Source organism: Hakea prostrata, chromosome 1, assembly GCF_041222555.1.
Source record: "Hakea prostrata isolate BN-2017 chromosome 1, UWA_Hpros_2, whole genome shotgun sequence".
Taxonomy (NCBI): domain Eukaryota; kingdom Viridiplantae; phylum Streptophyta; class Magnoliopsida; order Proteales; family Proteaceae; genus Hakea; species Hakea prostrata.
The window spans coordinates 69,139,365-69,152,763 of record NC_142600.1 but is presented as its reverse complement, the minus strand read 5'-3'; positions in this window follow the sequence as shown (position 1 = coordinate 69,152,763).

Sequence of the window (13,399 nt, the reverse complement as noted above, 5' to 3'; positions counted from 1 at the left end):
GTTGAAGTTGATCGAGGACTACGTGAGAACGGTGGTTGCTGCTTGGTCAATGTGCTCATCAATGCTGCCAAACAAGAAGAATTCAAAAGTTTTGGATGTGTGGAAAGCCCCTATAGGTGACCGGATAAAGTGCAATGTGGATGCTTCTCTTAATAGAAAGAAGAACTATATGCAGGTGGGGGGGTGTTTTGCGGGATCAAGAGGGGCTGTTCAAGGGAGGTTTTGCAAGGAAGTTTCCTTTGTGTTCAATCCTTGAAGCAGAATTAATAGCGATCATCGAAGGCCTTAGGTTGGCTTGGAGTTTGGGTTTTGTCAAATTCAGGTTGAATCTGATTCTAAGGAAGCTGTTGCTCTCCTCGACCCTTGTAGGCATGCACAAGGGAGTATTGTTCGCCTCATTGAGGAAATAAAAACCCTTTCAGGCGTTAATGGAAGGGTGAGGTTTGTTCATCTTGGTAGAGAAGCAAACAAAGCTGCTGATTGGATGTCTAGGGTGCAACTTTGTCCCTTAGACCCATGGGCTTTCTTCCCAGATCCTCCAGCTGGGTTAGAAGGAATTCTCATGGTGGATAGAGAGTCTTGTTTAAGTTAAGTTTTCTGTTTGTTCATTTGGGTTGTTTAACCCCGTCTTTGTACCGGAAAAAAAAAAAAAGAATCTTTTTTTTTTCTCTCTCAATAATTCATCTCTTTGAAGAGAAAAATGCTATCCTTTTTAAAAGTTGTGTTCATGTGAATTCTTATTTTTAATTTTCACATATTAGATTAACCTATATTAATGTTTGCTTGAAACAAAATGCAATTCTTAATGATCATCAATAATATAAATAATCAAAAACATGATAATGTAATGCTTGCTTTATGGGTCTATGTTTTCCTACCATAAATACAAATCACAACAAGATTTTTCTCAAATTTAAATGGGTTCAATGGGTTCTCACTGAGATACCAAAGAACTTTTCCTTATCCAGCCCAGCCAATGGCTTATTTCAAACTTCACCAAATAACTTAACCTCTGTACAACTGAAGCAACTGTTATCAGATCATTTATTGGAAAAAGAAGCAATTATGGGTTCATAGTTAATGGATTTTAAGCTTAAAAGAAGGTTAGAAGTAATCTGTTACTTCAAAATTTCAAATTTATTCGCAGCAACATAGGATCAAATATATGCAAACATAAAATGTTGTTGTAATGTGAGGAATTGCTCCTCTAAAAGTATATTTGATTGTGACGTGTGATAGTTAATTATGTAAGGGCTAGGATTAAAACCCAATTAGGAACTAAACCTAATAAATCCCTAAAATTAAACCTCAAGAAAAGAGGAGAAATGAAATTGGAAGAAAATTTAGGGTTTTATTAAGTTTAGTTCCTAATTGGGTTCTAATCCCGACCCTTAGATAATTAACTGCCACATGTCACAATCCTAAATAAGAATTATAGAGAATTGTAGGGGTGGGAATTGTAGAGGATGTGAACCCTTGGTTATCGTTCTATTTTCCTATTTTTATGTAAGATTTTTTTTTCCTTCTTATTTCTATCATTTTCGCTAGTTCTCATTGTTTGTGGGTGTTGAAATCATGTATGGTTACACAAGAAAAAAATGAATGAAAGAAGGAAAACAAATTTGAGTTCTTAGTGTCTCAAAATAGAAGGTTATGTTTTAATGTAAAAAAAACAAAAAAATGTCCTTCTGCCTTTCCAAGGGAAATATTTATTTATTTATTTTTTGAAGTAGGAGAGTTTTTATATATAGGGGATGGGGGTATTAAATATGCCATTTGCAAAGGTCGAACCCATAACCTCTTCACTTTACCACTATATTTTATTCTTTGTGTAAGTGGGCTAGAACTTCATGCTTTTGATTTTGGCAATTGGATAAGCTTGGATCCTCGATCTCTCCTCCTTATTTTAGTTACATCTCCGTCCCCATTGCGTATTTCTATCTTGGTAGTTGGTGATTAAGTTTTAGTAACCTAACATTAATCCATGCACGGTCTAGAAACCATAAGCTCCCAAGTAGTAGGAGACCATGGCTCTGATCGCATGCCTATTGAAGAATGAGCTGGCGACACATAGGCAATGACTTGGTTAAGAAAACCAAGCTGCAGCGAAAGCGAGTTTTTATAGGGCAGTTTCATTGCTTATTGACCCAAACCTGAGTGATCTATTGATGAGCAAAGATGCAACTTGCGTGAAATTAAATGGAGGTTCGAACCAATTGATGTTGTGGAATCAAAGGACTAGTTGTGGTTATAAATGCCACCAAAACCAGAGCTAGCTGGTTCTCCTTTGAAAAGCATTGAGGTGTAGTAATTGACTGGACATTTAGGTTACCATTAATATTTTTTTCAATGCATGCAACACTTTGTCATGGATATCATCGAAAGTGGGAATTCTTCCTCTGCCCAACATCATTACTCCTCACAACAATAGAGGTATGTTAATCATTATAATATAATTAAGGGACTTACCTTTGCCTATCTTTAATTCTTTGAATAAGATTAACTTCTTCTCAATTTGACTTTTCTCATTGTGACTGGTGAAGGTAGGGGTGTCAATTTGCAGTTCGAATCGTTAAAACTGAACCGAACCGGCCCGAACTGAACCTTAATGGGCTATATTTGGGCTGAGGGTGGCAGAGCCCGTACCAACCCAAACTCAAATTGCAACCCATTATAACTCGTTTTACAACCCGTTATATAGTTTAATATTAAATATTGTCTGAATCATCATATTACCACTAGATAGTTGATGAAGACTATTATAAAAATTGAGCATGAATTCAAAGATCAAATAGTCATTCTACTACTTGTAAGAGACAATTAGAAGGACTAAGTATAAATGTCCAATTGAATATACAAAGTTTGTCAAATTAAATAAATATTTATCAAGTATGAAAATGTTGATTAAGTATGATTATATTTATTCAGAGGTATTTCTTTTGCATATCAACTAAATACCAATCCAAAAAAGAGACGGATTTCATAGAAGGGAAAAAAAATCAACATTCTCACAAAACAAGAATCCAATTTCAAGACAATCAAATTATAGCACAAGTTAGAATTAAAAGGGTTTTTGGTTCGAAGATTTGTTTCAGAACTATCCGGTGGAGCCTAAAGAATGAGCTTGCTGTTTGTAGGTTACTACTTATTATTTGAGTATTGATTTCTATAAGGTGGGTGGGATATCTACAACATAGAATGATTTTTCATTTTTTAATAAGAATTGATCAATAGCTATTTTGTTTTCTATAGAATTTTGGCTCTTGTTGTAGGATGCTCAGCTATTTATTTTTATTCTTTTTCTTGCATACCATAAATTATTAGTCCAACCTGTTAGTCAACTCGAGTATAGACCGTTAGCCCAAATCCAAACCGCACCAAATCGAAACCAGCCCGAAACCATTATTTTGCTAACGGGCCGTGTTTGGGCTGAGTGTTTTTAAGCCCAAAACTGCATCGTTGACATCCCTAGGTAAAGTTTAAAGAATTAAGTGGATCAAAACTTTGAAATCTAGCCCTAACCTTGACCAGGAAACCAATTGTTTGTAGGTCCGAAGACCCAAAGTGAAGGAATAAGACAACTATGGGCCATCTTAGTGGAAGATATGGTGTTTGAACCCGAACCCTTGGAGATTGATGATGGAGCTCCATACTTGGAAACTTTGGCTGTGTTAAAGAAGAAACTACAACTTGATGGAGAAATTAGTTGATGGACCGAAAGCACTTTTGGACATGGTTTGAAGACATTCCTCTGTGCTAGGTAAGTCACTTGTTGAGTTGGGTGAAGCCCACTTGAATTTGAAATGATTTGGGCCTCATTTCCTTGTCTAAGCCATGCTGTCCTAGCCTGGTCGACTGGCCAGGCTACCAGCTGCTAACAGAATCTGAGAAAATCTTTTGTTTAGGTCATTTGGTGCTTTATATATTAGAACTTCTTGTTTCTTAGCATCTTTTGTTTCTAAAACCCTTAGAGAACATGGGAAGCCTCTCTCAAAGCCTCTCCTTGGTGTTTGTGAATAACTCTTGCAAGATCTCAAGTTCTTGATCTCTTGTTCATCTTCAAGGTTAGTAATCTCTTGTATTTCTTATTGATTTACTCTTGCATGATCAGGTTCTTACTACTGTGATTATGAAGAAGGTATTGCAACCTTGCAAACACCTCTTCTACAGTTTCCAATGATGAGAATGAATCTCCATTCATTCCATTAATGCTATGATCTTCATACTTGATTGCAATGATTCATATGATTTCTTCATGAAGCCATGGTCATTCTTTTAAATTGATTTCTCTAGCATATTAGATCTGATTTTATGTTACCATTCACCTCTGATACTTTGCTAATTATCCTCTTGAGTGAATCCTTCATTCTCCTTTGCATCCATTGTTGTTTTCATTGAAAACCATGTTTTGATCAAATTAGAAAGTCATGGTTTTGATCATTGTTTGGTGTCTAATCTATACTAGTTAGTATTAGATTACTGTTCCTAAGGTTCCTTTGAAATTTCGGAGTGTTTCGAATGCTGGAAGATGAGTTTCGGATCAAAATTTAGTTTATGGCTACGAACACTGTTCACCTGGTCGACTGGACCAGTCAACCAACCAGGCTGCCAGGCATGAACAACATTGTTTTCTTCGTCCGATTTGATCCATTTGACCTCCAATCTTCTAGGTATTTTTCCTAATTTTGTATGTATGCTTGTCTAGGGTTTATTTGCTAACTTTGGACTTGATCTCTTGTTTCTCCAAATTCTCTTCGAATCTAATTAAGGTAAGGACAATTGTTTCCATATTAACATAGATTGCATGAATCTTAGTTTCTAATTTGGGAACTTATTAGATTTAATACTGTTCTTATAAATTCTTAATATGATGTTACTGCTGTAAGTATTTCAAGTACAGTTGGACCTTGTTCATATATTCTTTATATTATTTTGATCATGTATGGATACTTATTCTTGACATTTACATATTCAATTGATCATGTTTATATGTTGATCTTTCTATATGTTGGAATTTCAGTTGTTTATGTTATGACTGAATTGGGAATATGATTGTTTAGGTATGATTTGGGATTGGGGAATGTCCTTTTGACGTTTCTGTCCTTGGACATCAGTGGAAGTGGTATGGGACATTTCCGATGGTGCCCTTTGACTCTGTCCCGGATTATTGTATGTCATACCTAGGGCTTGTCGAGCAGTGTTTGGCTAGGATGTCCCTGTTATATCATACCCGATTCGGAAGGGTATTGAGACCGAGTAACCCGTGGTAGCAATGTGGGTTTGTGGGCGCTCAAAATTGATGAGTTATATCCGTGAGAGGACATGAATCACATTGTGGGGGCCATTCATTGGTAGGGTCACATTTAGTAGACTTGGGCTCATGGGCGTTCGAGATTGGTGAGTTATATTCGTGAGAGAACAAGAGAGCTTCCCATTTACTATTTGTGGATGACCAATAGGGTTTGATGAGTCCGTAGTCCGAGTTGGTTGTAGCCATAGGATACGCTGACTCTAGCAAGAAAGATACCGGAAAGGATCTCGAGAGGGGAGGAATTGAAGTATCTGACTCTAACTTGATATAACCAAGTAGATGACTTGCTTTGGCTAAGCTTGACCTTGACATGCGCCAATACATATACCAATGGTGATGTGAGAGAGCGGTGACCTAAACCCCAGCCGAGGAATGTCCGAGAGGAATGCAGGACCCAATTACCACTGGAGAACCCGAGATACCGAGATGGTTGAGGGAGAGCGATTTGAGACCTACCCAAAGAAGTATGGTGCTTTGACTTAAAGCATGTTTTCCAATAGAGACCAACTAAATACAGTTAAATTCATACAGGCATTGTCTGTTTCATATCATATTGCATTTGCTATGTTTTGCTACCATGTTATTTGTGTTGTTATGGAATAACTTGCCTTGCTGAGTTCTTTTGAACTCACTCCTTTTTGCAAAATATCTTTGTTAAACTATCCTGCAAGTACTGACAAGTATGATGGCCAGTAATATGAAGAACAAGCCGACGATGCATACTACTCCCAAGGTGCTAGCTATTACGAAGATAACGGTGAAGATTCCTTGTGTGATCATGTTGCGTACCAGGATTATCCCTACCTTGCAGTGGAAGCGACACCATGCTTGATTTCTAAAGTTTATGAAGATACTCTTTATAAGTTAGAAGAGACCATAGTTTAGTTTGATTATTTCTTTTGGGAATCGGTTATAATCTTCTTTTTGACTTTCAATCTACATTTCCGTTGTGTTATGTGGAGTGATTTTCTGCACACTCTACGTATTATTCGACATTGATTATTATATTGGTATCATTTCTTTCCGCACTCTGATTATATTGTTTCTCTATTCTTCTTATCTTGATCTCTTTGTTTATATAATGTTACTTTGATTATGTCTTGTTCATGATTATGTTATTGTATATGTGGGAGGTTGATTTCCTTGATACTTGATCTTCGGGGCTGTGGATCACACACTCGGGTATGCCAGGTAGGGTACCAGCTGAGTGGATGTGACAAGAACACACTACAAAAAGGAAAAAAAATATATTATTCTTTGGCAATGGTCTAATAGTGTCGCCAAAAATAGCATATTCGTCGCCAAAATAAAAGGCAACATATTTCTTTCCAATGTCTATAATGCCATCACCAAAAATAGGTGATTGGGATTTGGTACCGACTAGGAAATTTTTTTTTTGTGGGGCCTATAGGCCCTGGGGGAGGGACAAAATATTTTTGGAAATGCTTTTTTTTCCTCACGAAAAAAATCATACTAGACAAGAGTGTGCCAGAATGTCTTTGTCACACCCCACCTGCCGGTCTTGGTTACCCGCCTGACAACTCGTGGGTGCAATCCGTCACAGGATCCATGGTCTTACCCATCGTTAATAATAACGCAAGAAATAGATAATCAAGAGTAAGAGCAAGTTCAAATAATTAATCAAAGGGATTACAGGAGTCCAAATACTCCAATAAAAGAATCAAAGAAAGAATCAAATGAAAGAAATCATGAATCAAAAGTCAACGAAAGCAATAAAATAAACTAAATTATCTTCTTTCCAGTTTTTTCCTCTAAAGCTAAAAACTGCCTTTCAAAATTAGCAAGAAAGGGGTTCACCAGTTCTTCTCCAAACGTTCCTCAAAATATCTGGAAATTTGCCTTCTCCAGCTTTCAATGGGTGCTATAACCACACTCCAAGCATTCACAGGAGGCTTCATGCAAGCAATCTCCATCTCCCACTGACAGTGCCACATCTTCTCCATACGAGATGGTTCAATCATATGAATTCTCTCCACTTTCCGATGACATGCAACCATCTGTACAGTCTAGTATAACATACAAAGAAAGGAATGAGTTCTGACGAACTCAGTAAGGATAACACATTTCTCATACATATGTCAACACAATTAGTAATGCATATATGAAATGGATAATATGCAATAATATGAATGCTACTAAGATCTAACTATGACAGTCTCTAGACAGTTGACATGCTTTAAGATATAACACCAACTCTCCTCTGGGTAGGTCTAGTCACTCTGATCCCTCACGGACTGGTTACCTCTATTGGGATCTCGGACACAAGGGTTAAGTCCTCATCAGGCCTCATGGCTGGGGATTAAGTCAACACTCTCTTACCACGACCATTGACATAAGTATTGGCGCATGTTGGGGTTTCTAATCCAATGCAAGGTCATACTGGTAACACACTATATGAAGTCTAGATACTTCCCCTATGGCACCAACCAACTCAGTTCTGTATCCTTTGCAGCCTAGGTGTCACATCCAGCCAGCTGGTACCGTATCTGGAATACCCAGAGGAGTGATCCACAGCTCAGAAGATCAAGTTTAGGAACGATCATATCCACTTAGCACAATAATATAATCAAAAGCAAGAACAAATCATTGTATTCAAGTAATTTAATAATAAAAGTCAAGAAAGGATCTCAGAAAGATCACAAAAGAACATCAGAGTGTGGAAAATGATACTAATCAAGTGTCGAGTGAGGCGGAAAATCACTCCTCAGACAAGTGGAAGGTAGATCAAAAGCAAAAGAAGATTACAACCAGTTCCCAACATGAAAGGGAAATGAACAACTAAACTCTCAACGAAGTTAATAAAGTCAAAAAGGGGATGGAATGATATTCCATCGCTGGTATGTAAGAGCAAAGGCCGAACTACTCCTGATAAGTATCAGTCTCGTACTGATAGTCTTCACTAACTTAATCACCATAGCTAGTATAATATGAGTCAGCAACCTGGTCTTCTTGGTACTGACCATCATAGTCAACAATACTAGTATTACCTGCAGAGAAGTCTAACAAAAGATGTTGCAAAAAGGACTGAGTTCAAAAGAACTCAGCAATGCAGTTCAATCCATAATAATATAATAATACATGAAAGCAAATCATACAGTATGCAGAATGATATGAAATAGACAATGCATATATGCTTCTAACTCTACGTATGCTGGTCCTCTATTGGCAGACATGCTTTAAGTCAAAGCACCATACTTCTTTGGGTAGTCTCATCACTCCTCCTCAACCATCCTGGTATCTTGGGTCTGCTGCGGTACTTGGGTCAAGGCATCCATCTCGGACATTCCATGGTTGGGGTTTAGGTTACCACTCTCTCATATCACCATTGGTCTAAGTACTGGCGCATGTCAGGGTTAAGCCTAGCCAAATGTAAGTCTTTTACTTAGTTATATCAACTTAGTTCCAAATACTTTCATTCCTCGCCCTGGGCGATCCTTTCCGGTATCATTCACCCTAGAGTCGTCGCATCTTTATGGTAAAATCCACCATCTCGGACTACGGACTCATCAACCCTATTGGTCAGTTACATCAAGCTAACAAATAATTCCGTGTTCATCTCACGGGTTGGTTACCGGTCTTGAGTTCCAGGGCCCACATTCCACTTCTGCAACTGTACCAATGAATGGCCTCTCACGAGTATCAGCAATGTGATTCATGTCCTAAATAGATGTAACCCAGTATCTGAAGTGCCCACAAATCCCATTGCTACCACGGGTTGCTCGGTCTCAATTCCCTTCCAACCGGGTCTGATATAATAAGGACATCCTAGCCAAATACTTTTAGACATGCCCTAGGTATGTCAACCAGTAATCAGGGAAAGCGTCAAGGGGCACCATAAGAAAATGTCCCATACCACCTCCACTGGTGTCCAAAGACAGAAATGCCAAAAGGGCATTCCCCAATCCCCAATCACAACCTAGGCACTCACATTCCCAATCAGTCATTTGCAAGCACAATTGTTAATACAACATATAATCATTCATAATTGAAATAACAATTGAATAATAAGAACAAGTACTACTGTAGTTCTTTTGAACTACAACAGCCATATGATTATAAGAAACTAATTACAGTAGTGATATGATCATGTAAGTCTAAAACAAATACAAATAGGCATGAATATTAGGTTATTAGAGATCAACCATCCTTACCTTAAGTAATCTTTAAAGGATTCCATAGAATTAATGAGGAAGAGGTCCAAGACTAGCAATTAGAACCTAAACAAACATATAATAATGATTAGGAATAAGACCTAGAAGATTAAAAGTCAAACGGAAGCAAATAGAACTGTTTTGAGGCTACTGTCTGTGTTGGTTGATTTGTTGGTCTACTGACCCAGTCGACCAACCAGTCGACCAATGGGACAGTACGGGGCTGCAAACCTATTTTGATCATAACTTCTTTGTTTGAAGACCGATTGGTCTGGAATTCGAAGGGGAGCTTCCTAGAACATATTAAGACTATCTAAGAAGGTCAAAGTATAAAGTCATGGTCAAAAGATAGGTTCTTGATTGAGTCATAAGGATTAGGGTTTCATCACATATACTACCATGGCTCTCATGGAAAGGCTAGGGTGAATAAAGTTAAAGAAATCATAATTAAGAAAGGCTTTGGGGATGACCTAATAATTAACAAGGAAAGTTAGGGTTTCCTAAATTGGTTACCTCTCATGAAGGTTAACCTATATTGGGTCTCAAGATAACCCAAGGTAGGTTCACAGAGTTAAAGGTAATCATTTGCTTCGTATATCAAGAATGCAATTGGGGAGATCAGAAATTTAGGGTTTCCAATTTGATACTCTCTCATGAGGGTTACCCAATTTGGATATTCTTTCATGAGGGTTACCCAAGGGTTTCCCCCAAAAATCTCTCTATATAAGGGTTTCCAATTGTCCAAGAAATATTAGGGATCAACTCCTTAATCATGAGGACACAAGGGAAGGTCATGGTAATGGTATGAGACCTTCCCACAACCATAAACTTTGTAGGAAAAACGATACAAGGGAATAATCAAGGATTCTGGTAAGATCAAGAATCAATAACATCAAGAAACAAGAACATCACCATATGGTTTCAAGAACTTCAAGAACATAGAGTGAATTGCGGGATTCACTCTAAGAAAGAAAGAATAGTCAAGAATCAAGAAACAAGAACATCACCATATGGTTTCAAGAACTTCAAGAACATAGAGTGAATTGGGGAATTCACTCTAAGAAAGAAAGAATAGTATTTTAAAATCAAGAAAGGATTCACACGAAAACTCATTTGTACCCCCACTGGCTTTATATCTTCATATGTTGGACTACAGGTCCACTTCTTCAAGCGAATTCAATTCTACTTGAATTGCGTCTGTACATTTTGGCCAATCATTTATTCATTATATTCATCAACAAATTTATATTCAATATCCTCGTCTTGTTGCATTATTTCAACAAAAACATTATATGTAAAAATTGTTGTCGACAACTTTATATTTTCGGTTCCATCTTTTTCCTGCAATGACATAACTAATCGAGATATCTTCATTATTTTTAGGTACTCTGAACCTCTTATGGGGTTTTATAGAAACTTATGTTTTCAGGATCTTCATAATCATTTGTCTCCATTTTATGACCATCTTGATCATTTGCTCATTTCATTTTCTAGGATTTTATTCTTGGAACCGATTGATCTTCCACGTTTTAACCGTGGTTTAATTTCATTTGCACTGATAGATTGTCCTGCTGGGACATCAATCTTGATTGGAGCACTCAACTGTTTATTCTCTCCCCCTCATGTTGGAAAAACTAATTCATCAAAATAATACTCAACAAGAATTGCTTTAAATAAATCTCCTATCATTTGCAAGATATTTAATTATATAAGGAGATTTATATCCAACATATATTCCCAACTTTATTTGGGGACTCATCTTTGTGCGCTGTGGTGGAGCAATTGGAACATAAGCCGCACATTCAAAAATTTTAAGATGAGAAATATTTGGCTTCTGACCATAAGTCAATTGTAATAGGGAGAATTTATGACAACCTTTTGGTTTGATGTGTACAATAATTTGTTCTCATAAACAATGATTTAGCTATTACTTGGAGACATTTAATAAATAATTTTACCAAACCATTTTGGATATAAATATGAGCAACAGGCTATTCAACTGTGATATCAGTTGTTATACAATAATCATAAAGCTTGAGATGTAAATTCACCAACATTATTAAGACAAATTGTCTTTATTTTATAATCCATAAATTGTGCTCTTGATCTAATTTGAGCAACAATCTCGCAAATACCAAATTGCGAATTCATAATGAAATACATGTGACCATTTTATAGATGCATTTATTCAAATCGTATATTATATGAAACGTATACGTTTCAAAGATGTAGAATGTTCAATCTCAACTTTAGCTGGTGAATATCCAATAATAAATTTCTCTTGAGAACAAGCACCACAAGAAAATTCATTTAATTAAAGAATCTTCTGGGTCTTCAATGGATGACAATTGAATTTTCAATAATTTTTCGCATCATACTTGATCCGGGATGGTTCAACCGGTCATGCGAAATAATAAAATTATTGGAATCAATGTTTATTTGATTTACCCAAGCATGTGTTTCAACCATGCGATATTCGTGTAGTAAAAATTGAGAGAAAATATCTAACACCTTTGTATAGATATTCACTTTTACTATTATTTGTAGTCTTAATTTGATAATCATTTTGGCAAATAGCATCGAAACTTAATAAGTTTCTTTGAGACTTACTACAAAATAATGAATTATTCATAGCCAATTTTATCTCCCATATAATAATAGATTAGCTCTTCCGGAGCTTCCAACCAATGTTGTACTACCAATTTTTATATGAACATTGGCTTCCACATCATCAAATAAGAGAAATATGTATATTTTTCTCTCAGTATAATATGCATCACAGCATATAAGAGAATATTCATATTCTTCATCAAAATGAAACAAAATATATTAAAGATATATAGAAAGTCAATAAAAAAAATTATAGAGGAAAAAGATTAAATTTAAGATAAACTAACATATGAGATGAGATTTGAAGAGAAAAGAATTACAAACTAATATAATATTAATTTTATTTTTATTTGAATTCTAATAACATAATCAAATCTTCAACTATTATCTTCAAAGGAGTTTGTAGCATCTAGATGTGTAGTATCTATGAGGCCATCAAAATCATCACTTTAATAGGCAAAAATTGCTAAAGTATCATGATTTTAGAAAATTCAATTTATCTCCACATTATTTTTATTTCTTTAATTAAGGCTTGACAAAGCTTAATTAAATATTGTGGAGTACGACAGATACATGTCTAATGGCTTTCATACCACATGGGTAACAAATATTATCTTCACTCCTTGAATTGTTATATTGAGAATCCTTATATTAAGAATCCTTATTATTCTCTTATTTATTTTTATAATAATGATGGTAATTATTCCGCCTTTTGCCTCATCCTCTTCCACAGTCATGACCATAATTTTAATTTTGCCTTCTTTCAAGCATATTATGAATTACTACATTCACTTCAGGGAATTGAACAAAACCAATAAGACAAGCTTCATGACTTTTCATTAATAGTCCATTATTTTACTCAGCTACAAATAGGCATGATATCATTCAGAGTATTTCTTAAAACTCCTTTTACAATATTACTATTGTAACAATAAACCTGAAACTTGAAAATTTGCTGGCATATTTTCATGAATAATATTTTCTCCTTATAATTTCAATAGAGAATTAATTTAAAAAACTGCAGAACTGTATTTATTTACAATTTCAAATCTTGCAGTTTTAAATCTTGCAACTTCATGTGCATCTGCAGAACTGTATTCATTTACAGTTTCAAATCTTGCAACTTCAAGTGCATCTGCAGAACTGTACTTATTTACAGTTTCAAATCTTGCAACTTCATATGCATCTGTAGAACTATATTCATTTACAGTTTCAAATCTTGCAACTTCAGGTGCATTTAACAATATTTGTGGTGCAAGACTAACAATCAATATGTACAATAAATAAAAATCGTTATTTTTAGATT